Genomic DNA, 25,099 nt, shown 5'->3' with positions numbered 1-25,099 from the left:
GCTTCAGTTCTTTTTCTTCAAAGGAAAGAAGACTGTCAAAACACAGTATTGAAAAAATGTATTATGTTCCTTTATTCTCACAACTTCCAGACTAATTAATTCAATTATAAGCTAGATCTTTTTTTTGTCTCTGGTAAACTTTGGATTTTTTTGGATTCTACCCTGAAGCCATACATATTCTTTCCATTCAATCCTTCTGCTCAGATTTATGCAAACTCCTTCAGTCATGGGAAAATCTTACCCCAAATGAGTCTAATTTGACTGAAGCACAACATGCCCATGCCTTCTGTAGTTGATTATGTGGACTACGTATTTAGTTCAGGAAAACATTCCTCCACTGGTTTCTAATGGCTAATTTATGGCCCACGCTGTCCTGAGCAACATATATGATTCAGCACTGGATGTGTCTGTTCTTAAATACTCAACAGTTTACAGACAAAAACTTCTGAGGGAAATGAATAGGAACACTACGAACAGGACCTGTGAAGTCTGGCTTTTGCAAAGTATCTTTGTTCTGTTATCTTTGCCCTTGAAGTTTTTGCACTAAGTTTTTCTTTTAAAGCCATTGTTAGAAAATAAACAATATTTTTAACAGTTGCACTTTTTCAAAGGAGTGTTCCACCTCCTTCAGGACAGATGACTGCTCAGCAATGGGTAAGGTTGGAAGGGACAAAGGTGGGGTCATCTGGTCCAACCTCTCTGCTACAGAAACTTAAGAGAGAAGCAAAATTCCATGACTTAGTAAACTGAGATCATGCACAACTTACTGTTCTGCACAAACTCAGGGGTAGACTGGTTGACCCCCAGGCTTTAATATTTATGGAGGAAATATGTTTTTAGGTATAGCAACAGTTAAGCTACAAGGTACGTTTAAACTAATACAGAAGTTTATTTGTGTAACAAATGTGTTTAAGTAATAACTGATGCTGGATCACCTTAAAATATGACCTTAGAAACCATTACTGATGAAATGCTAAGCCCATTTCTGGACAGAGTCTAACACTGCCACGCCACAAAGTACCAATGAAGCCATCCAGAGCATACACTCCTTATATGCTGGACCTCTGCATCAAAGTGTTAAGGATAAAGTTGGTGGAATTTACACATGAAGCTGCTCCTTTTAGCCCAGTGAAAAAAAAATTGCAGCCTTTTTTTGTGACTTACATTATCATAGATTTATTATTTTCAAGTACTTATTGGCCTTTGAGGTAATTCTTATTAGCGTGGAGAAACTGTCTGATTGTCTTAATTTCCTTGTCCAAATGGACATTTTTCATGCTGGCATCTCTGAGTATGGCCACTGGGAGCCTTTTTTTTTCTCTACTTTTTGACTTCTGTCTGTTGTGTTGTGTTTGCAAGGCCTGTTGCTTTCCTCACAGCCCACCAGCTGTCTCTTTTTCCAGTTGCTTGCACAGACTCATGGGATGCAATTATTTCAGAAACGTTCATTCTAATAGAGTTGTTATTCCTATGCAGTGTGTGTTTATTTGGAGGCCTTTGAATGTAAAGACCTGAATGTGTCATTTGATCCATGCTGCTGGAGTCCAGGTTTCATGTGTTTTTAAGCCTATGGCATTCTCTGTTATTCTGAGTTTTATCTTTGATGCACTTGAGATATCCTTGTCTTGTCAGGTTATGTTGAACTTTGCAAATACTGATATTGCAAAAGCAATTCTACTTTTGATTTCTGCTTCAGACTTTCCTTTGTGATGCTAATTCTGAGATATCTGAATGAATCCACTCATTCAAGTTACTGAACTTTGATGTAAATTTCTTTTTGTGTATGAGAATTTTTTATTGTCCTTTATGTATTTTTTTTCTGTCCTGTTTGATCACCAGTCCATGCATAGCTTTGTTTTTAGGTCTGCTAACTATGGTTCTTTTTCTTCCAATCAAGTTGATACAATCTACAAAGTAGAGATTATAGATCTTTTACCACTAGCTGAGAAGTTTGTCCTACCAGAATTTTCAAGCACTTTGGATTTGCTACATTCAAGGAGAATATGAATAAAGATGCTGCCAGGAGAAATCTTTCAGTCAATTCTTGTCAGAATCATTTACTTAATATGTACCCTGTGAAGATCACACTTTTTTAAAGCTTTTAAGTTCTAATGCAATCTGAACTTGCAGGTTTTTAGGAGGGAAACATTTGCATTTGCCTGTGAAGCTGAAGGAACTGCCTTTCTACCTTGTGTATTGATGGAATATTGCTTTACATAAACATTTCTAATTTTACCTTTGCTCTTTGTTTATTTTTGAGGCCTGAAGTATTTAATAGAGCTCCATATACTCCTATGTTTACTACAAGGAATTTAGTGACTCACAATATGCTTTATATCAGCATTCCCTTCCAACCTTAATTGCTGTTTGGTGGAACCTATGCTCTTAGCTAGTATGTGGAGCAGGTTCTGAGATCCACATCTGCTTTGGGAAAAGGACAACACTCTAACGAGCAGGTTATACAAACACTTGCAGCTCATTCTATGCCAAAGCCTGTATTGGCCTGTATTAGTCTACCTCACAGGAGAGAAACAGAGTTGTCACTTCTAAATAATCTATACTTCTGTGGTTAGGGCACACTTGGGCTGGTAGGCAAGGGGTATGATTTCTAGTCAATGGAGACAAAAAAGGGTTTAAGCCTGGATCTCCCAAATCCCCAAAGACTGTACTAAGTTAGGGGTATTTATTGAGTTAATAAAGAGGCAAGAAAATGGGGCAGTGATGCTGTTTACTTTTTCTCCTTTCTTGAAAGGTCTAACCTGATTTCATTTAATAACCTCAGGAGATGGTTCATAGCTGTGGTTCTTGGAAAATGATGGACATCGAGCTTTATCCAGGTGCTGAGTTTACAAACAAAAAAGTTTGTAAGCATGGTACATAGAGTAGTTCAAGCAGGGCTGGTGCACATAGTGAGTGACTTTGAGATACTTGTATGTTCTAAATGAGATATTTATTTCTATATAGGACTGCAACCAACCTTAAAAGTCTTGACTGTCAGCCAGCTCTCCTGCTTAGTGAGGCATGCACACACATGCACTACATACTGATATGATCTAAAAGACATGCCTTGGCCTGGTCTTCTTCATGCTCATAATTCTGAGTCTGGACTTAAGTCCCCTGTTGTCCAGATCCTAGTGTTTGCTATGCCTTTTAAAGACTGTACAGCAAGGCAAGTTCTCTCCTGGCTTTGGAGACCATGTAAATACACTTGAATTGATGAGTCTAACACTAGTCCAGCCCCTCCTCCCATTCTCAGTTTAATATAGGCTTATTTCAAATTTCCTCAATTTTTTATGCAGCTGCTACCCAGATTAAACATTGGACAACAGTGTTCCTCAGTATCAGTCATGCTTAGCTCCTACTTTACAAGTTGTCATATGCCTGACCATGCAGTGAAAAACTCACAGATTTTAAAATGATTTATTATTAGTGAATAGGTGAGAATTCATCTACCTGTGGCTTGGAAAAAAAAATAAGCTATTGAGAATTAACAATTTATTTGGCTCTCAGCACTCATGAGGGAGGTGCTAGCAAGGGGAAAAAATAAAAATCAGTGTACAAAAGTTCAGTGCAGTCCCCCAAGTCCCACTCCAAATTCTGACCTCAGTTCTCTTTCTCTAAAATTTGCTTATTGTCTACCAGTCTTACTGCATGTTTAATAATCACTAACTTTCTGAATATAGTCAGTGATCTCTTAGTTGATGTACATGGAGCAGACAATGGAAAAAAATAGAAAAGACTGGATTCATCAAGGGTAATGTTTGTGCCCTGGGCTCCATTCATAGTCAGTGGAGATGTAGTCAATACAGTGAGTAGAGTCTGAAGTGCAATTTGTCTCATCCTAAAGCAGCTGTCTAAGAGAAGTGAAATGAATCAAACCTTGAAAGCGCTCATTACTCTCCACTGACCTGAAAGGGAGCCGAGGGGGACCAGCTTCCAAGCTTCCTCGTAAGCAGACAGATATCAAGCATTAAATGATTTGAGTCCATCCCACACAAATAGTATTATTTAACAGATGTGGAAAAGTGCCTGTGAATTTGTTACAAACAGGCCTATTGTGTGACCAGGTCTGTAATCCCAGTTTGGACAGAAAGTATCACACATGCAATGCAAACTGCTTGAGTTCGGGCACACAGTTACATTCCCTTCTGTTCTAGATATGGATGGTCAGCACCGATTTGGGAAGAGATAAAGGGGACAAAGCAGAAAAAAGGAATATTATTCCATGTAGTTAAACATATCTGAGTTGTAGCTATGAGATTTCAGTAATACCTTACAACTAGACTTGTGTAGCTAATGTTGCTTAAAATTATGGCTGATCTGAATGCAATGCCAGAATTCTTAGACATGTAGTGCTTCTCTAGCCATGCAAAGAGGTTTAGAGCTATAGAATTATGATTTTCTCTTTGGGACTGCATTCCTAAAACTTGAGTTTAGTTTAGTAATGAAATGTGTATCTACTTCAAGTTCCTCAGGTTAAACTTCTAAGCTTGTAAAATATGCTTTTTGTATGGAAATCACTTTTCTCGCTTCAAAAGCAGAAGAAGAAAGAAAGGAAAGAAAGGTTAATGTAGAAATGTAATTTATATCAAACCCTTTGCCCCTTCTGGTGGTCTTCTGTAATCTGAAATTTATGTCCTTTTTCTCCTTTTGCTAAATAAGAGGGAGAAAAGGCAAAAATACCCAAGCCCCTTGATTTTATGACGTTAGGAAATAATGACAGGAAACAACAATTTTTGTTTATATGATGACGTTAAAATGCAGAGGTTAATTGAAAAATGTGATAAACAAAGCCCCTTGAAAGTCTCAGAATAATTTTGCCTGGCAGCATTGTCAGTTTACTACTGTCAGGCACTAAATCTACTGCAAATTGCTGGAGAGAGAGGGAGAGGGAGAGGGGGAGGGGGAGGGGGAGGGGGAAGGGAAGGGAAGGGAAGGGAAGGGAAGGGAAGGGAAGGGAAGGGAAGGGAAGGGAAGGGAAGGGAAGGGAAGGGAAGGGAAGGGAAGGGAAGGGAAGGGAAGGGAAGGGAAGGGAAGGGAAGGGAAGGGAAGGGAAGGGAAGGGAAGGGAAGGGAAGGGAAGGGAAGGGAAGGGAAGGGAAGGGAAGGGAAGGGAAGGGAAGGGAAGGGAAGGGAAGGGAAGGGAAAAGAGAAAAATAAATGGAAGGAACCCTCCCTAAAGTTAATTGTCTTTCCGTTCCTTCCACCTCATTCCAGCCCAAATATAACTGGGAAAAGTACTTATGTCTAATTTGCATTAATACAACTCTATGGAAAAATAGCTTATACAGTAAATTTGATTTATTTTTTTGTTCCCCTGGTTTATTATGGAAATATTTAAAATAAAAGGAAATCCTGCAGAGCAAATTGCTATGGAAAACTCATGGAAAAGGTTCTTGATATCTTTCAGTTGTTTTGCTGTCAGATAAATTCTAAACATTTAATGTTAGACAGTAGACAGTCTTTAATCACAGGACAGAAAGTGTTGAAATACCTGCTGCAACTCCTTCATGTCTGGCTAACTCCCTGTTGTTATTAAGGCAGAAAATGTTCTGAGGTTTGTGATAAACTTAGCTCTTTGCCTGCAGTTGTATGTTTTTCATAATAGCTTTCAGAAAAGTTCCATAAATCCACACTTATGCTGTGTTTTGAAAAGAAGTCCAATGCATGATCCTACTGCATGTAAAGCCTAGTGGTGTAAAAGAACTCAAAAGAGTGTCTGTCAGATTCATATGCAGCACCACGTTTCCACTCAGCATTTCAATTCCCATTTTAATAAACACATTAAGGAGGCTCAGTTGTTGTCAGACCCAGGTTACATCTAATTTCTCATTGAGATGGTGAAGAAAAACAGTATGTTTTGCCCTAAATTGTCAGTCAGTATATGAGCTCGGTCTGTCTCTTCTCTGTGCCTTTTATATTAATAGGTAGATTATCCACACAGACTTTATTTACAATATACTGTGTTTATAGTCCCCACTTGTACATCTTGCTGGAGCTAACATTTTCATAATGATGAGGAACAGCTGGCCACAAACCATTGCTTCTCGTTAAAAAGATGTCTCCTGAGCTTTTGGGGATTCTTTATACTAAACCAATACATACTACTGACATTTTGCCCTTTTCATTTCCCTTTAGCTCTTCACTTGTGGGATATCTAAGGTTCAGGATTCTAAAAGAATATCTGAAATGCTTTTGAGGGAGAACCAAGGAGAAACCTACTTTGAGTCATTAAAGATCCCAGTGAACTCTGAACAATAAAAAATGTGGCCTGGACAGATTCCAGCTTGTAAGCTGCACTGTTATCTATTTAATAATGTATTTTCAACAAGGTAATCTCTCCTTAAAAGGCTACTGTACTATGCTACTGAACCTATGATGACCACTGTGTTCTGCTCCCAGAATGGCTTCACTCCAGATGTGGATATAATTTCTTCATAGTAATTTCAACTAGGAGAAGATAAATAATGAGTACTGCACTAGTTACATCAGAAGCTTGTTTTTCATTTATACAGTTTAGCAATCATAGGAGGTCCACCTGAAGAATTGTTGGTCTTGGTTTTATTGGTTAAAAGATTTGATGCTGTGATGTAAAAGTATTTGTGCTTACCTACTTAGTCTAAAATTGACTGGTTTTAGTATTTTGTCACTTTAAAAGGAAGTGAATCTAAACTTGAAAGCATCTTCTATGATTTGAAGGGTTAAACATTGTGGAGGGCTTCTGCAGCTTCCATTCAGCACCTGACTGGAATCAATGACCAATTAGCAGAGTTTATGGTGCTGCATCAAAAGACCAACAAATTCAGTGGCCACCTTCTCCTGTTCTGTGAACTGCTGCAAATATTTGCGGTGATTGTTTAATGTTTCTCAAGCTTATGACCATTTCTGCCATTATAAGTCTCTGTGAGAAGGACTAAGGTTATACGTGGACAGCCAATGTTCATGATGCACCACATACAAATACATACTTCTGTGACTAAGTGAAGGTAGTGAAAGTGTTTTGTAGTAGTATTTTGTGTAGGAAAAGATATATTTCCCAATACAAATTTTAGAGATTGAATAAACAAAAGACATGCTTAAACTATATTTCCAGCTGCATTGGACTAGATATTTTGCAGAAATTGTAGTTGTGCAGGAATCAAGCTATGCAGTGTGCTGAGTGTATTTTAAAATGGGTGAAGATTAACCAGCATACATGTACAAAAGAGCAAACCTTTCCATATTATATGTAACTTAAGCAGGACTTGGCCACAGTGCCTATAGACCAAAGTCCTGCCTGATGCAAATAATTTGAATGGTAACATCTAATCCAAAGAAAAATTAAAGACATGAAAGAAAAAGAAAAAAGGGTAAGAAATGATACTATGCTGTTTAAAGCTGCAAGGATTGGAGATTCAGTCAGAATTCTTCCCAATACTCCCTCTGCAATCATCACTTTCTGTCAGACTCTCCAGTCAGGGCTCTGACTTATACTCATTGCAATATGAAAAAACACATTCTAATTCATTACTGTTTTCTAATCCAATATATGAATGTATTCAACTGGATGCCTAAAAATGTGATATACATAGATAGATAGATAGATAGATAGATATAGTAATTAAATATCTGAAGGTTTTTTTCTTGTGTTTACAGAGGAGTAAAATTTAACAAGTAACAAAATATTCCATTAAGAGCTGTGCTCTTGTTGTATCTATTTCTTTTGTATTCATCCCATTTGGCTTTCATTTTGCCTCAACTCAAATTTGGTCAGCCCTGAAATTCAGAACTATGGCATTATCTTTGCTAGTTTTCCGAAAAAGCCCAAACAAAACAGTTATTTGAGTTAGTGTGTCATCATCTGAATAAATCTTTAGAATGGCATTAAGAGAACACACTTGAGATATTTGAAGGATCTAGAGCACATGTCATATGAAGAGTGTCTGAGGGATCTGGAATTGTTCAGCCTGGAGAAAAGGAGGCTCAGGGGAAACCTTATCACTCTCGACAGCTACCTGAAGGGAGGTTGTAGCAAGGTGGGAGTCAGTCTCTTCTCCCACAGGATGAGAGGAAATGGCTTCAAGTTGCACCAATGGAAGTTTAGATAGATACTGGGAAAAATTTCTTCACTGAAAGGGCTGTCAAGCATTATAACAGTCTGCCAAAGGGAGTCACTGTCCCTGGAGGTATTCAAAATGCATGTAGATGTGGCACATCTGTAGAGAGTCAGGGATATTTCTGCTCAGAAAAGTGAATACTGAAGCTGTAGCTTGTAATAAGTTTTTCAGTTTGTATTTATAAAAGATAAATGAGTGGTAAAAAAGAGCATCAACACTTCCCCCTCCCCTTCTCCCAGTCAGGACATGGGAGAAAAAAGGACTAACAAGGACAGAGCAGTAGGAGGTGCTTCATGCTGGAAGAGGCACATCCTAGAAGAGACTGTGGTCTGTGCATAACCCATGCTTCCCTGAAGGGCCTGTGGCTTGTGGACAACCCATGCCAGAGCAAAGGAAATTGCTTGGAAGGAGCAATGGAAGAAAAAAGTGAGAAACAAAGAGAAGCTGAAGGAAACCCCTACATCCTCACCCCGCCCTCCTGAGGTGCAAGTTGCCTCACCAAAGGGACTGAATGTAGCCTGTGGCAACAACATGGAGGATGAGCAAGTGAGGAGGAGAGTAGGTGTCTGTAGTGAAGCTGTTTCCCAATACTCAAGTCAATAACTAAATGTTTCAAATTAAGTTAAATTCTCCAAGTCTGTTTTGCCTGTAACAATACTTGGTCAGTGATTTCCTTGTATTTTTTTTTCCTGAACGCATGAGTTTTCACTCTGTTGTTATTCTTATTTTCTCCTCTGCCCCTCTTGAGGGAAGAGGAGTAGGTAGCCCTGTGGGTGCTTGGCTACTAGCTGACACCAAGTCACTACAGCCATCCCAGAATCCAAAATTAGATTAGGGCTTTCTATATTCTGTTGTAGTTTTATGTGTTAGGGACAGTATGGCAAAATCTTTTCATTTTCACTTGGTTGAAGTAACTTGGAAGGTTCACTTATATCATTAAAACATTGCAAGTTTTCTGTACATGCAGATACACTCTTGATACGCTGCAGCTATAACAGCAAAGGGAGGTACTTTTTCAGGTACACTAACTCAGCTACATTAGTTCTGTTGCCAAGACAGGATTGTAGGCATTCAGGAGAGATAAGACTTAGGTCTAAAACTCTAAAATTGAATATGGTACATAATCTTGAAATAGAATTCTAAAATATGCATATGCTATATATTATGCTTCCTTCTGGAACCTTGACTAGGTTTTTGCTGTGCTCCCTTCGGTTGCAAATGGTGTATTTCAGATTCAATAACAGAGAACACCCAAATCTGCTATTTTTCTCTGTAGACTAAAGAGCTTTGCCCTTTTTATCCAAATCTGCAGGGAACTTTAAGAAACATTGTGCTTTTTTAATGTGTATTGTTTTTAATACTGGCAGAATGAAGTCTGAGGGAGAGGCAATTTTTATGGAATCAGAATGTGATTTGCATGTCTTATAGGAAGTAGCTCTGCATTAAAATGTTTTAGACATCTTTGTTTTCCTGACTTCTTTTGCAATTTGGATTCTCTGAATACAGATATCTCAAACTTGCTCATAAGAATTCTAAACAAATAATTCCACAAGATCATAGAAAAGCTTTTCTCTGAGTTTAACATCTTTAAATGTCTCTATTACTTCTATTTTTGTATTGTCCTTTTTCCTATGTTCTCACTATTCAACACTCCCCATGACAATGTAGCATTGTTGACATAATGATCAATGAATTGGAAGGCGAGTAAAAAAATACTGCCCAAGAATGAATGACTGCTAATAGTATATATTCATTAATTGCTGTACAGTAATTTTATACCCTTTTTGCTCATCCTTTTTCCTGCCTGTCAGGCTGTTAGTTCTTTAAACATTAGCATAGGTATATGGTAACTGGAAATAGGCTTCGCTTAGTTTGACATCTAGCACTAGCCAAGATGGTGCAAACTGGTTTGGAAATAACATGTGATCAATTTTATGCTGTACTTGACCCTGTATCTCAAGTTTTCAAATGTTTTTTATCGCAGTCATAAACATGTTTTTGTGGTAGGTCAAGCTAACGACAAAATACATTTGCTTCTTCAAGTGACAGAAGTAAACTTTTGGGTGGTAAGCATTGCATGGAAAAGCAGACATAATCAGTTACAGTAAAATAATGATATTTTAGCAGTCTACTATTCCATTTGCAAGACATGCACTTTTTCAATATACAATGACAGGAAAAGAGGAACTCTAAGAAGAGTTCTCCTCTTATTGTGTAACATGGAGAAGTTAGAAATGTCTATTTACAATGAAATTCCAAGGAATAAGTGTCATGTACCATGGGCTTATATTTTTCTCGTATTTGACTATAACAACTGTGTTACACATTTACTTGATTTGAAACATGGGAGTAACTTCATCACTCTTAGAATTTCTCCTGGACTCATTAAGCATGTACACTTAGATGTTCAGTTAAGCAGTGACGTGAGGTGGCTGAATCTTAACAGGTTAATTTGGGAAACAAAACATTTACATCTTCTCTGACTGTCGTAAATATATGCACCTTAGGAGTGGATAGAGTTGTTGGGGTTTTAGTTTTGTCCTAGTTTTTTTCTGTTAGAGGAATTTTCTCCTATATGCATGTTGCTAGGGGACAAATGACTATACTTAAGAAAGACAAAGCAGCCCGTTTTGGGGGTGGGGTGGGCCTGGCTACTCTTTGTTTCACCTGAGCGTGTTGGGAGTTCGCTCTCAGCATCTGGAGAGCGCGGAGAGAAGAGCTGCTGGTTCCCGTTTTCGGCGTCTTTCCTTTCTGCTGGAAACAACACCGGGATCCCAAGGCTGCTTTCCCTGCCCTGCTGGAGGCTGGGGCTGGGGCCGCCCTGCACCGCTGCTGTTTCGAGCCTTCGCTACGCTGTAGCCGTGCTCACCCTGCCTGCCTGGAGCCCCGGGGGGTTCCCCTTTTGGATACATCTCGTCTGCCACCCGGGATTTGTGTTTGTGCCTGCCGCTCCAGCCTGCCATTCCAGCCTGCGGTTCCGGGAGTCCAGGACCGGCTGACCAGCCGGGATTTGTGAAGTTTTTTTCTTTGTTCCATCCTTCCCCGGGATCCCAGGGCACCAGAGCAGCCGCGTGCTCCCCGAGCTCGCTCCGGAGCGCCCCCTGCAGCCGCGGGGGAACCATCGCACCTGCCCTGCTCACCGGGAGCCGCCAGCGCCCCTGCCGGCTGCGAGCGGAACTGCACCCGAGGGGAAAGGGCCTGACAGCCGAGAAGGCCGGGACTGGGTTTGTGTTTGCTGTTACTGTCATAGTTGTTGTTGTTTTGTTTGACTGGTTATCTATCTATCTATCTATCTATCTATCTATCTATCTATCTATCTATCTATCTATCGTAAAGAACTATTATTCCTATTTCCCACATCTTTGCCTAAAGACCCTTGATTTCAAAATCATAATAACTCAGAGGGAAAGGGGTTACATCTGCCACTTCAAGGGGGGCTTCTGCCTTCCTTAGCAGACACCTGTCTTTCAAACCGAGACAAAAGTACATCTCCATTTTAGTTTCTTGACTAATGAATGTTTCTACTGTACCATAAAGTTGTATTTGTTGGAGAGATCTGAGTTCTTCCTGGGGTACTGGAGGATGTCAAGAAGTTAGTTTTTAGTTAGTTGGCGGAAATGGAGGTGAGGATGTCAGGGCTGAACAGAAGGAAGTTATGATAGATGTCCTTGGGAAACTCAGTCCAGGTTTGAGACATTTTCAGTTACCATTTGCCAGGATGACGGTCACTTTGGCTATTTTGGTTAAAATGTCAGAATGTTTTTTCTATCCAGGTCATTGTCCTCGGGAAGGTCTCTAATTGAATTGACAAGTTTTCAATGTGTATTCTGGCATTTGCATCAGAGGTTTGGAATGATTTTGTGAATTTCCTGCTGAAGCCCTGTAAAAGCCACAGTTAAAGAATGTTAATTCTTAGCTGCTCTATTTAACAAAACTGCTTGTTATTTGGGGGCTATATAAAGTCTTTAAATTCTTCATTAATTTGGCATTCAAACTCCTGTAATCATTTTTTACCATAAAACTTAATGTGGTAATTCTAATTTGCTTGCACAGTCACTTCAGATATTCTTAACACAATTGCATTAAGCAGCTTGAAATATAAGAGGCATTATTGTTGTGAGCAAGTCAAGTCATTAAATCAACATCAGGTTAGCAAGGAAGGTGTGACGTCTGTGATGACATTAAGGTGAAAAGGAAAGTAATGATAATCTGAACAGCGACTGTGTAAATAATTCATATTTTATACTGTACTTAGGAAACCAATACAAATGTAAAGTTATCAGTGATAAAAATGGTAACAAATGCAAATACTAAAAAAGTCAGATGTTCTTCAACAGAAAAAGAAAATGACTGCTGAAGCAGAGATGTGTGAACTGTAAGACTCTCATGCCCTTTTCAGTGAAGATTAATTTTATTTTCTTTCAACAGAGCTCTCTAGAATAACTCTAGGTATTTTATGAAGTAACTCTTGACAGATTTCTTTGCAGATTTCCACACAACAAGGAATTTGAGAATTCTAAGGTGAAAGCTTGTAGATTAATGATTAGAAGAGTGGCCCCAGGAGACTGATTTTTTGAGTTTAAACTTTCTCTGCTACTTGTTAGCTCTTTTCTTAAGTTAATCATTATGGAATATAATCCAGAGCATCAGGTACTGAGTTTTTAGTCAAGGTATAAATTCCTACTGATTTTAGTAAGCATTGGATCCTCACCTGCGTGGGTCTGAAGACATTTAGTGAAAGACACTTGATTAGAAAGTGCATGTTCTTTGAATATTGCTGAAAATATTAAACATACATTGGATGGCAGTGCTGGATAATTATGCTCCCTCTACCTCTATTCACCCAACTTTAAAACACTTCTTCTGTAGTCAGAACTCTTGAATGATTACAATACTCAAATTGTCTCACATCCTCAGTCACTAGAGTGCAGTGATTTCAGCTGACTTAGAGCCTAAAAGTAAAAATAAGAACCGAGAATTACACTGGTGTAAAACATTTCAGAAGATACAATTCCTTGGGAATTATTGGACAGCTTCCCTTAATTTCAAATGGCAATTTATTGGAACTGACTGTTTGTAGGTTTTGAGGGTTTTTTGTTGTTTTTTTGAGGTTTTTTTTTGGTATACTAGCCTAACAGTTTCAAAGCAACTTTCACTTAGTGAGGTGTTCAGATCAAAATGTATTTTCTGGTCAAAATGTATTTTCTAGTCAAAACCAGATATATGTTGGCCATAGATATTTAAAAGCTATTATTAGATGTTGAAAACCTAAATTATACTCTTCCTTCTGTCATATTTGAAACAGGTAGAAAGTTTAATTGGGTCTCCCATGGAATGAATGACTGCCTTAATCATTTCCTTATATTGTCTGTTAACTCCCGCTGGATTTTTTCTTTTTTTTGATACATAGTTGTAGTGGATTTACCCTGGCTGGGGGCCAGGCACTTGCCAAAGCCATTCTATTATTCCCCTCTGCAACTGAACAGAGAGACAAAATATAATGAAGGATTCATGGGTTGAGACAAGGACTGGGAGAGATCACTCATCAAATACCATCATAGGCAAAACAGACTCCAAATGGGGATATGAATTGAATTTATTACTAATAAAATCTGACCAGGATGATGAGAAGTAAAATAAATCTTAGAAACACCTTCCTTCCACCCCTCCCTCCTTCCCAGCTCTTCTTTCTCACCCTGGCAGACCAGGATATGGGAAATGATGGATACGGTCAGTCCATCATACTGTCCATTGCTCCTGTTGCTACTCAGGGAAAAAAGTAATTTCCCTGCTCCAGAGTGGGGTCCCTCCCATGGGAGATGGTTCCCCATGAACTTCTCCAACATGAGTCCATCTCATGGGCAACAGATCTGCATGATCTGCTCCATCATGTGTCCCTCTTCCACAGGGAGCTTTTCTTCAGGCACAGGCTGCACCAGCATGGGTCCCTTACAAGGTCACAAGTCCTACTGGGAAACCTGCTCCAGCATGGGCTCCTCTCTCCACATGTCTGCAGCTCCCTGCCAGGAGCCTGCTCCAGACAGGCCTCCCTCAGGTTCACAGCCCCTTCTCAGGCATCCACCTGCTCCAACGTGGGTCTCCTCCACAGGCTGCAGGTGGATCTTTGCATGCCCATGGGCTGCATCACGGACTGCAGAGGAATCTCAGCTCCAGTGCTTGGAGCATCTCCTGCCCCTCCTTCTCCACTGACCTTGGTGCCTGCAGGGCTGTTCCTTTCACATGTTCTCACTCCACTCTGGCCACAATTACATCTGCACAATAACTTTTTTTTTTCCGTCCTTAAATATATTATCACAGAGGCATCACCACCATTTCTAATTGGCCCAGCCTTGGCCAGCAGCACATCCATCCTTGGAGCTGCCAGGGATTGGCTCTGTTGGACATGGAAGAAGCTTCTGGCTGCTTCTCAGAGAAGCCATCCTTGTATCCCCCCCACTACCAAAACCATGGTAGTCCAATACAGTAGTAAATAGCACTGAGATTCTCTTGAGTGCTTCATAGGGCACATAAAGAAGGGGCAAGATGTAAGGCATTCTGCAGAATGGTTGGGTTGTCAAGCAACTTGGATTTAACTCTGTTCTAATTTGCAGGAAAACTTCTGCCATAACCCAAATAAATGTCTTAACAACTATCAAGACAATATGATCTTGTTTCCTGAAACTGTTCATGGTTTACAGTTTGTGTGACAAAAATACAATTACCGAAAAGACATCTGAAGCTAATAGAAATATCTAGCCCAAATGGTAAAAATATTATATTTGCCTCTTATTATTTTGAAACTTGCTCGTAAATAAATTCCATTTTTCACTGCAACATTGCTGGTTCTTTCTCACAACTAATTTAGATTGTTAGTGCTATTTAAAAGTCTTTCTCTTTGATTGCCTCTTTCTCATCTTTAGGCAGTTTGGACATCAAGAACAAAATCTCAAGATGACCTACTTGATAGCAGCATAGCTGTTGAGGTGAAATTTTCACCAGTGTGATTAGTATTACCACTGAAATCTCCCAGAGTAGGTGCTCTGTGCAGTTGTAATGTGAGACTTGGGATGCTGGAAATCTTAAAGGACATTGATACAATTATTCTATTGTAGGTTCTCCTAATGCAAGCATGCCTTAAATGTGTCAAATCAGTCAGTGCTTTCTGTAGCTTAAAAAGACATGCTTGGGAAATGATGACTTGAGAAAGGAAAAGCAATCATTTGCTAAGCCTTAATGGCTATTCTGGTGGTCCAGATCAAGGTGACAAAGTAAATGTTCTGAGAACAAGCCTTTACCTAAAGTTGAAGGTAAAAGTAAATGTTCTGAAGCAATAATTTTGCATTTAATAGTCAGCTCATTCTGTAGTCTTTCATGCTAAGATGAAGTGTGGTATATTTTTTTAAATAAAATCTCTATATTAGGTCCACACTATTCAGAGCTCAAGGACTTGTCATTTGAAGTAGATTTGATTGATCTACCCAAAACAAATATGCTTTTCTGACAAAGTGCTAATAAATGCCTTCTGGCAGTCATGGAGTGCTTCTTTCAAAATCTTACTGTTTGTTTTTTGAAGTGATGAGATTTATAGGGACCTGTTATAAGGTTCTAATTGAATTTCACAGAAGTAGTCCTGGTGTGACCCAAAATGGAGAAAAAACAAATCCTCAAAGCTAGCCTCTGTGGAATCAATGATTAAAAACGCTAAACGGGAAAGAGAGGTCCAAGCTAGAAATAGCAGTGAGACTTAATGAAGATTTTTTGAGAGAAGTTAAGGTTGATAATTTCTGAAGATGTAAGACAGATGAAAAGATTCACAACAGAAAAGTGTTTATTAAAACAACTTTTAAGAAGCCTTGGGAAATAACAAAAGCTGCTTTAAAGCTTCTTATTAAAGTGAAAACTGGGTGAATTAGAAAATTTTGCCACCTTCAGCCTTAGCAGAACTTTTTGCTTTGCTCTTTTCGCAAGGTTTAGCTGACTTTGAAGAACTTTAACAATCATCGTCACAAGGCTTTTTAGGAAGATGGTGACTGAATAACTACATGATTCCTATTTTCAATAACTTTAAAAGTGAGGTAATAAACTCTCCTGGTTGTGTCAGAACAATTTATAAGCTACAAACTAGCTTTGTTATCAAGCTAGATAAAAGGCATGAAAGTTATATGAAGACTTTTCCTAGTTTCTGGAAATGTGTCATTTTGGTTTCTGGTTCATGATACAGCTATTGCTGCATTTAAAGTTCATACTTTGATAAGATGTGAACATAAGATAGCTTTGTTCTCCCCCATCTTGTCTTTCTTGGACATATGAAGAGTCAGCACAACTGACTGTAACAGCTCAAAAAATAAGTGAGAGACAAAAGTTCATTGCCACATTTAGTAAAGATTTTACCTTTATATTAGAATGTGAAAGCATTTTCAGGTAAGAGGAAGTCAGTGCTGAAATCTGGAATGATTGTTAGTTACTGGAATAATGATGGTATCTGGGAGTCACAGCCTCCAGTCATGTGTCTGCTATACCAGATGTTGGACAATGGGCAAATGTAATTTCAATATAAAAAATACTTTATTCCCAGTCTTCCTTTTTTGTTTAACAAAGAGGGCACAGAGGAAGATACTTCTTTGTGCCTAGCACCAACTGAAATAGGAGATGTTGTAGAGAATTAGCTGTCTGTAAAGCTGAGTAGCAGGATTAATGGAACCTGGGAACACAGGTAAAGAACAAGATGAGAAGTTACGGGCACTGCTTGCCACTTTCACTCAGTTGACCAATGAGCCACCTTTGAGGCTGAGTGTCAGGAACTAGAACATGTTAAATTCTCACCAATGTACTTAAACATTGTATGGGCATGAGCTGGTTTGTGTCCCATCGGTTCAGGTTATGGCTAAAGATAGCAGAATTTTAGGGCCTGTGCTCTTCAACATCTTCATAAACCACTTGGATGCAGGACTGGAAGGGATACTCAGGGGAGGAGCTGTTGACTCCCTCAAGGGCAGAGAGGTCCAGCAGAAAGACCTTGACAAATTAGAGGGCTGAGCAATCACCAACAGTATCAAGTTTAACACAGAAACTGTTGGATTCTGTGCCTGGGATGAGGCAACCCTGGATGTACAGAGAGACAGAGAATGAGATGCTGGAAAGCAGTGTTGTGGGAAGGGACCTGGGGGTCCTGGTCAACAGAAAGCTGAATCTGAGTCAGCAGTGCCCTGGCAGGAGGGACAACCATGTCCAGGGGGGCATCAGGCACAGCATCACCAGCCAGGCAAGGGAGGAGATTGTCCCACTCTGCTCTGCACTGGGGTGGCCTCACCTCGAGTGCTGGGGGCATTTTTGGGTGCCACAACATAAAAAAGACATTAAACTGTTAGAGAGTGTCCAAAGGAGGGTAACAAAGATGGGAAAAGGCCTTGAGGGCAAGCCTTATGAGGAGTGGCTGAGGTCACTTGGTCTGTTCAGCCTGGAGAAGAGGAGACTGAGGTGGGACTTCATCACACTCTACAACTTCCTCACAAAAGGAAGAGGAAGGGCAGACACTGATCTCTTCTCTGTGGTGACTCATGAGAGACTAGTGTGAAGCTGTGTCAGGGGAGGTTTAGGTTGAATATCAGGAAAATATTTTCACCCAGAGGGTGGTTGGGCACTGGAACAGGCTCCCCAGGGAAGTGGTCACAGCACCAAGCCTGACAGAGTTCAAGAATTGTGGACAATACCCTCCGGTTCATGGTGTGATTCATGGGTATGGTCCTGTGCAGGTCTGGGATAGGAGTTGATGATCCTTATGGGTCTCTTCCAGCTCAGGATATTCTATGATTCTATGATCAACTGCCTAAGACAATTATATTAAACAATTATCAGCCTAACCTTCCTGTAGGTCTCTGGTCAACTGTACATTTTTGGCACAGTCTTTAAAACTGTCATTCAGTCCTTGACTTAAGGGTTCAGCAGCTGCAGTACTCAGTTTTTTAAGTCTGCCTCTTAAATTATCTGGACATTCCTACTGGTATAGAGATGATGTCTGAGCTACTTTCTGAGCTACAAAGAGAGATGTATGTTCTTTTAACTCTGCAGGTTTTGCCTGGTGGTTTCTGACAGTAGATTGAGGCATTTGGTTTTCATCTGCAACAACCTCACATTTCTCGGGCCATAAAATAGGGCTTGCTGATATGAAAAACGGATTTTGGATTTTGTTCTCAAGATTGGCAAAGGAAATAGCATATGTATGCTGACCTTTATGACACCATGTGAAGCCTCTGCATTTGAGCTGATGTCTTAGAAAAGCTAAGGTGAAGAGATGGAACAGGAATGGATTTTTACTCTGGCAAAATAAGCTTTGTGGATGGGAAAGTGGAAAATGTGTTTTTGAAAATGTCCATTCATTTGCTTTTTGTGCTTCTGTTAGGCTTCAGTCTAATTATTTTACTAAAGACAGCTAGACCCTAGGACCTTCATCTTAATGTTTAGTAGGCTGGCATAAATTTAAAACATAACTATACCATTTTGTTAATGCTGAATTCTCCAGTATTCTCTCAAGAATTTTCATGTCTCCTAGTTTCTACTTTAGCAATCACAGATTATCACCACCTATCATCTTAATTTGCATCACACCTATTGAAGCCACATAAATGGCAGAGGCGAGAGGGGTAACCTTACAGAGCTTTCACCATCCCTCACCTTCATTTTACAACTTTATGTAGCTCTCTGTCACTCCTCCCCTGTCAGTGCAGCATCAGTGCAACTAAATGTCCCACTGGATAAACATTCATGATTCAAAACATTTAAATGTTTAGATGATTTAAATTTTGACCTACTTCAGTATATTTTCCAGCAGGTTTATGGGAATCCTATAGTTTTTTGAAGGCAAACCTAGTATGCTGTTTGCATTCGTGTGTTAGGAGATGGGACTATAAATGACAATCCAGTGCTGCTGAATTGAGATGCATGTATATTGCGGGTATAGCTATGCTTCCATTATTCCCACAGTAAAGCTAAAAGCCTTCTTTAGAAATTTAGTTGTCCCATAAACCAAGAAAGTAAATCTGATTTGAATTAATTAGTGAAAGACTAAATTAATTTAAATACATTTTGACACTAAGAAAGTAAGCTAATTGATGGCTAATTTTCTCTATATATCTTGTTTCATGTCATTTAGATACCCATTGCTAATAATATATTACTTTTATATTTATTATTGATGCAATTTTGAGGATAGTGTGATAGCAACTGAATTTTCTGTGTGGATTAAATCATAAAAAGGGTCCTTGTAGCAGTCAATTGATTCTTACTGTACAATAAATGCCGTTAACTGAAGTGCAAATTAAATACTTATTTTCAGCACATCATATAAAGCATTAAGTATAGTAAAAAAATTATAGACTCACAATGTGGAGCCAAAAATAGGCAGCTTCAGAGCATGTTAAATATCCTTAGCAAGCTGCTAAAATATGGCACGGGAAACAGTTTACACTTGAGCAATTATCTGATAAGAACCAAGCACAGTGAGGTCATTGCAGTATGTGTACACAGACAGGGTGTATATAATTGAGCATGTGCACAGACACACAGAAGGGCACAGTATATGACTGCTTCTATATGTGCATAATAAAACAAAAGTTCATAATATGTATCAAAATTCAGCAGGCATGTAAAGATTAGAGATGGCAGATATTGGAGGGTTTGAATAAAGAATGGTTTAGCTTATGGTGATACATCTTTCTTTTAACTTCGGTGGAAGTATACTGAAATGCAGCTGAAGTAGTAGGGTGGTGAATTAAGACAAAGCATTACTGATGATTGGGATTTAGAGCTTTCTACTCATTTAATGCAAATAAAAAATAAACAGACTTCTACATTTAAGCATTTATTCAGATTGTTTTGGCTGTCTTTTCAGACTAAGAACATTTTCTGTTCCTTTGGCACACTGTGAGAAAGGCTATATGCCTTCCTTTTGAGACGTGTTGAAAATGGAGTGAAAAGTGTATCTGCTATCTGTATTTCTCAGGTAGTAAGAGACTATACAGATGAGGGAGTTGAATGAAAGCTCTTCTAAGTCCCCCTAGATTACATGATCTGCTATTTAAGGAAAGTTTTCAGAGTAGACTGACATCTTTGATTATCCAGCTTTTTGAGTCAAGCCAAGTTCTCAGCTGGCATAAATCAGCTTAGACCCTCAGAAACACGGTGCAGTACTGAATTCACAGCTGCATATCTGGACATGTGAGATCTGTGGGTTTCTGCTTTTTTTTTTTTTTCCCCCAGCTCTTAATTTAAGTGAAAAAAATGCATGTTTTGTTGCCTTGTTTATCTGTCTGGTTCTTTGTCTCCAAAGAAATGAAAATAAGATCTTTTAACAGAAAGAAGTTAAATCATAACTAGACAGGGGGCTACCCACTTTGCTGCTACAATATTTGACATATTTCATTGAAAAAGTGGAAATGATAAGCATTTCTTAAGAAATAATCAGAGGAATTCTGAATGGGTAATTATATTTAGGAGGAGATAACATCCTTTTATAAAAACTGGAACAATTGTTAGGTGATCTGATTATTTTAGCTGCCAAAAACCCACAGGGAAGTCCTTTCACTCCATCTGTGCAGCCAGAAAGATGAGAATTGGCATGGGAGCTGTTAGTCTGGCTCAACATCACTTTATACTGAGACAAACCTCTTGTGATTATTCAAGAAGGTTTGAGAATAAACTGGATGGGAAACTATTTTGTGTTCCCAGTATAATTTAAAGACATAGGGAAATGTTGTCACAGTTGCTTGAGAATTTTAAAGCCTGGAAATAACAAACTGAAATAATATTTCAACAGTCTGCTAAGCAAAGCTAAAAAAGTGGCCCTAATTTATTTCTGTTTGAGTATAAACATACTAATCTACAACTGACAGTAGTGGTAAGTATTAATGACCAACACTTTTCTCTTCCAAATTACATATCCCTTTTTCATTAAATGTCCAAAAGCTTCCAAAAGCAAAGTCAGATGAAGAAATCTTTCATTATGTCATGGTTTCAGCTAGGATAGAGTTAATTCTCTTCCAGTAGCTGGTAAAAGCTGGTATCATTTTCTTCCAGCTCCTGTGTTTCTTGGATTTAGTATGAGGGAAATGTAGAAAACCCACTGATGTTTTAATTGTTGCTTACTAGTGCTTACCCTCAGTCAGGGACTTTTCAATTTTCCCTGTTCTGCTAATGAGGAGATGCACAAGAAGCTGTGAGGTAGCATAGCCAGGACAGTTGACACAAACGTCCAAAGGGATATTCCATACCACAGAGTATTATAAACAGTATATAAGCTGGGAGGACGTTGCCAGGAGGGACCAATTGCTGCTGGGGGAAAGGCTGGGCATTGGTCAGCTGGTGGTGAACAGTTGTATTGTTAATCACTTGTCTTCCTTGGGGTTTATTTCTCTATGTTGCCTCCTTTTTCCTTACAATTACTATTTTTGTTGTTATTATAGTATTACTTGACTTTGTTTAAATTCTTAAACTGTTCTTATCTCAACCCACAGGGTTTACTTTCTCTGATCTTCCTCCCCATCCCACCACGGGCAGGATGTGGAAGTGAGTGAATGGCTGTGTGGTACTTAGTTGCTGTCTGAGGTTAAACCACAATATATTATTGTTTAAATTCAAGATCTTCTCTAATCTCCATGTAGTAGTGAGATGTAGATTGACAAGCTTGAAAGAGGCAGGATGCAGGCCAAGGAGTAGGGCTCTATTGCCATTTATTGAGTAGGTGTTCCTGGTACTTGAGATGAGGAATATCTACGTTTGTATTCAGGAAAATATAGATATTTCATGTGACACAATACAGAACAACGTGGATAAATATTTATTCTTCCAGAAAATACTGCTTTAAAACATGAAACTTGTTTGTTGTGTTAACAACTCTCTAACACATGATGTTTGTTTGAAATTTCTTTCTGAATATTGAACTTGATCTCACAGATTGCAAATGTCCTACCTGCATTGCTGTGTTTTCCTGACCTAAATAGTTCGGGGTTTTTTTCTGGGACAATTTTCCTAAGGAATAATATTTACTCTTTCCTGTTTAGTACATACATTAGCATCAGCCTTTGGAATTCTCTTGTTTAATGCCATAGACTATTTTCTGGGTGAATGCTACAACAATTGCATCTTTATTTGTATTTGCGCAAACATTCTTTCACCTTGTGAAAGAGTCATCTGTAAGGAAGAGAATATGACCATGTATTTCCTTTGCCATTTCTGATTCAGAAAAAATCAAATGAAACATTCTTATTCCAAGGGCATAAAAAGAAAGTGCAGTTCAGGTATTAGTTGTGGGTTTAACAGCAGCTAATCTCACCCATGAGGTTATCAGCTCCTGGGTGATCCTACTTAAATCACTTTTGATACCACAGCAGGCCTTATGAAGTATACACTGTCTAGCTTTGCCAGTGAGAATTAATATTATTCACAGCTATCAAATGCATGTTAAAACAATATAGCTTTGTTCATGCAAGTATATTTTCATATTTCTGAGAATTTATATTTATGTTTCAAGAGTGAAAAGACCAAACCCCCAAAATATGCTAATTTGTAAAGGTTGAATGTTGTAATCCTTGCTCATGGGAGAAATCCATACTCAAATTCTTCAACAGCTTCATTCTAAGTACAATTACCTGAGTTAAATCAGGAGATCCAGTGCTTCAATAAACTAAGTAACTGAAAATTATTCAAGCTATAATGACTGTAAAGGTCGAAGTATATTTTGTTCGGCACTGGAATCTTCAGAGACTGAAAAAACCAGAATTTAGAAACCTATTGGTTGAGTTTAATTGTGTTTGTAAAAGCACCCATTGGAAGAGGATTTAAACAGCTAGTTAAAATAGCACAGAATGGGTAAGGTTGGAAGGGATCACAGTGGATCATCTTGTCCAGTCTCCTTGCTCAAGCAGGGCCATCCCAGAGCACATGGCATAGAATTCTGTCCAGACTCTTCTTGAATCTCTCCAGTGAGGGAGACCACAACCTCTCTGGGAAACCTGTTGCAGTGCACGGTCACCTGCACAGTAAAGAAGCTCTTCCTTATATTCAGGTGGAACTTCCTGTGCGTGAGTTCCTCCTCAATGCCTCTTGCCCTATTGCTTGGCACCACCAAGCAGAGCCTGGTTCATCCTCTTGGCATCCCCCCTTCAGATACTTACAGACTCTCAGTCACCTCTTGTCAAGGCTGGAGAGGCCCAGCTCCTTCAGCCTTTCTTCATAACGGAGAGGCTCCAGTCCCTCGATCAACTTTGTAGCCCTCAGCTGAACCCACTCCAGGAGCTCCATGTCTCGTACTATGGTGCTTCAGGTCCTGATCTTCCCTTGAAGAACTAATAAATGCAACAAGTGGATGTGAATGCTGTGCCTCTTATCTCAGCTCTTCTCCATGGAAACTATGCTAAGGAGCCAGCAGAGCTACTATCCCTGCAGCAGCAGTCACCAGCAGGATAAAAAGAATGCTTCCAGAGGGCTGCGACAAAAGGGGACAAGGATGCAGCTCTTCCCTACTGCACTGTAAACCTGGTACAGGAATTTGCTGTTTGGAAAGTAAATAATATCTTTTTACAGTTTGTTTGAAAATTAATTAATTTCTTATTTTAACAATTATTGCTCCCTCATTGGCAAAATTTTATCTATACAGGTTTTGTTTGATGGAAAAGATTATAAAGTAGCATGACATTCTTGAAAAGTGTCTGGAAGTTGGAGCTCTGTCCTGATGCTAAATTAAGACTCTCAGGAAAAAATACAGAAGGTTATTAGGTGGAGACATATAAATTTTTTTCTTTAAATGGAATTTTAAAAAAATATTTCACTTCAAACATTAATGATAATGATAATTTTTGCTTTGACATTTTAATTTTATGTTTAACTTCTAATAAATCTATTTAAGTAAACAATTTTGATTGAAAAAATGCTTTTAAAAAGAAGAAGGTATTTTAATTTAAAAGTTTTGACCATTTCAGAAGGCCTCATTCCAACCATTGTAAAAATAGAACATTTTCAGAATTGTAACTTCTCCCTTTTCCTTTTTTTTTTTCATTAATATCTCCCACCAAAAAACCACAAAAAACCTATGAGAAGGTTCTGGCTAGTCCTGTTTCAGCTATGTGTGGGTATACATTTTCATGGAGAAAAAAGGAAGCATGATGTAAATCAATGCTGTTCATTTGCAGAAATTTGCTCCTTGTAAGTGTCATCTCTGTACTAATATACCAGACAGTCATAGTGAGAAATTTAAGAAAACTTAAATGATTAGTCCTTAAGATGCTGGGTAAAAGAAAAGACAAGCTGCTTATCTTGGCTATTGAAACTGCACAGCAGTATGACCTTGCCCACACTGTCAACTTATGACTTCATTGTATTTCATCCTCTAGCTAGGTCTTGTTTCACCAAGAGAGATGATGGATAATTCCTCAACTCCTGTATTTCTGGAACATTTGCTTCTCTGACAACTATTGAAAATGAATATATTGCCTAAAAATCCCTGTGCTCAGAAGTAGTCACATCTCATTTCACTCTTTTCTCTTTTTCATTTATAGATGTTTGTCTACATTTTTTTTTTTTTTTTTTAATATAGTTCAGTATGCTTACTTTCCAGTTTTAGGGACTTAGTGAGTACTTGTGTTACCTTGTGTTAGGGAAATGCTTTTGATTTTTTTTTTTTTCTATGCAGAACAAAAGAAAAACATTCTCTTTCTTACTTTATACTCCACTCCTCCACCAAACATTTTCACAAAAGCATGAAAAAGAATTGGCATTTCAAATTTGTAATTTATCTATTCCATAGAGATACATTTTGCAATGTACCTTTATATGAATGAAAGAAAACTAAAATGTACTATTATGTTTGTTTTGTTATAGATAATAGCACAGTGAATTTTTATGAATGCCATATAGGAAACAGTAATTAAGAATGCCAAGTTGGACATACAAGAGTTTAGAAATAACAGATTTAAGTAACAGGTGCAGAATTTTCATATATTTTTTAGTTGTGAT

The sequence above is a fragment of the Aphelocoma coerulescens genome, chromosome 2 (assembly GCF_041296385.1).
Source record: "Aphelocoma coerulescens isolate FSJ_1873_10779 chromosome 2, UR_Acoe_1.0, whole genome shotgun sequence".
NCBI classification, from domain to species: Eukaryota; Metazoa; Chordata; class Aves; order Passeriformes; family Corvidae; genus Aphelocoma; species Aphelocoma coerulescens.
This window is presented reverse-complemented; position numbering follows the sequence as displayed.